Source organism: Nycticebus coucang, chromosome 9, assembly GCF_027406575.1.
Source record: "Nycticebus coucang isolate mNycCou1 chromosome 9, mNycCou1.pri, whole genome shotgun sequence".
NCBI lineage: Eukaryota > Metazoa > Chordata > Mammalia > Primates > Lorisidae > Nycticebus > Nycticebus coucang.
Genome location: NC_069788.1, coordinates 43,476,604 through 43,478,547, shown reverse-complemented (window position 1 = coordinate 43,478,547; position 1,944 = coordinate 43,476,604). Strand labels below are relative to the sequence as shown.

The following is a 1,944-nucleotide window of genomic DNA, read 5'->3' as shown; positions in this document are numbered from 1 at the left end:
AGTCCCAGCCACTTACAGCTCCTTGGGAGGCAGAGGCAGGAGAATTGCTTGAGCCCAGGAGTTGGAGGTTACTGTGAGCTGTGATGCCACAGCACTCTACCCAGGGTGACAGCTTGAGGCTCTGTCTCAAAAAAATAAAAAAAATGGGGGATACTATTAATTCATCTCTCAGAGTTCTTGGGAGGAGTAAATGAATTACGTGTGTATAAAGCTCTTAAAACAACATTTGCCAAGTCATTAATGTCCTGTCAATGTTTGTTAAACACATATAATAGAAAACTGATATATCCACAGAGCCAGTCTGATACCCAAGGTCACACAGCAGATGACAGACTGAGCTGGAATCTGAACCCAAGCCTCTGCCATGACAGGTATCCCTATAGATCTTGTTTGGATGTCTTCGACCCTGACCAGGGTCTGTACAGCTCCAGGATCCATGAGTCCTGATGTCAGATATTTACGTAGAAGGAGTGGAACAGGCAGCCCTGTTGGCCTGAGCCCTGAAGAGCAGGTCATAAGGTGCCTCTAGGCAGCATAGCCTCCCCTGCCTGAGGCAGGCCACACAGAAGCCCAGGCAGGGCTGTGCTCCCACTACTGGATTAGGCAGGTCATTTGAGCTGGGATTCCTTCAGGCATGAAGGTGAGTTGGGCTTACATATTGGAGCAAACTAGACAGAGATGCACAGTAATTTATAAAGCCCCTGCTACAACCCTGGTGCTCAGTCACTGTCTGCCGGGCACTATTCAAGGTGCCTGGAATTGAGTGATGAACAGTATAGACAATGTCCCTGCCCTCATCCATCTTGTGACATTCTAGCAGAGGGAAATAGACAAATACACCAAGAGCTATCTATATGTGTTTGCTTAGGCAGCACGTATTCTAAAATTGGAACAATACAGAGAAGATTAGCATGGCCCTGAGCAAAGACAACACGCAAGTTCATGAAGCATTCCACTACAGAGAGAGAGACTTGTAAAATTATGTGACCAGAAAAGGCAAGTGGGTCATGGCTTGTGATGAAGTTAGGGAGGACTCTCAGAGGAGGTGACTTAGGAGCAGTCCTGAAGGGCCAGAGGGAGCATCATGCATAATGCCTGCAGCCTTGCTGTGTCCTCTCCTTAAATCCTCCTGCTGTCCCCAGCTAGGTGGCTGGTATTCTCCTATCTTCCTGACAAGGAAGCTCAGAGGGCTTGCTCACCTGCTTACCTGCTTCCACTTACAGTCTGATAGCCCGAGAGTCAAGATCAGCTCCATTTCCCCATCCTCAGCCACCTCTCCACTGGCCCACAGATGCACAAGCAACCAAAAGGATGTGGATCCCATGAAGCCTGGGTGGGGGGTGGGGGGGCAGTCAGTGTTGTGGGGTGAGAAGGGTGAGCCTAGGTCGTGGGGTGAGCAGGTCGAGTGTTCATTTCAGAACACCCTGAAGGGGTGAGTTTAGAGTTGAACTTGGAAAGAAGGGAAGGAGAGAGTGAAGAAGAAATGAAGGGAGGGAGAGAGGACAACTCCAAAAGGAGAGGATCTGGCTTATCCAGAGCTCTAGTGGGAGCAGGGAGGGACCTGACTTGGAATGGAAACTTGATGCGAGTTCGTGGTGAGAGAAAAGACCCCCTCCCCAATAAAATTGTACACCCTGGTTCTCTAACCACCCCACACAGGTCCAGCCTCATGCTAGGAGTGGATGGCCACACAAGCATAGTGCCCATAGGCCTTGCCTCAGGGAGCAAGGCAAGAACAGAACAAAGCCCAAAATATCGCAAGACAGATTGTACCAGAGTGAACAGTGACCATATCCCAGACACCCCACGGTAGACTTGATTTCAAGCATATCTCCTCTACTCTTGCTACCTCAGGTCCACCATGTGAGTCTTCAAGTCACATCTGCCTCCTTCTTGCATCCATTCCTTCATTTACTGAGTATTTATAGAGCAGCTTCTGTGGGC

General features: G+C 49.3%; 1 non-coding gene across 1 annotated transcript; it reads left to right on the top strand.

Annotated features, from left to right (window-relative positions):
• The first annotated feature begins 856 nt into the window (after positions 1–856).
• Positions 857–962, top strand: LOC128595101 (U6 spliceosomal RNA). Its single transcript, XR_008382784.1, has one exon. It is a non-coding gene; the product is annotated as a U6 spliceosomal RNA (small nuclear RNA).
• Positions 963–1,944: the final 982 nt, after the last annotated feature.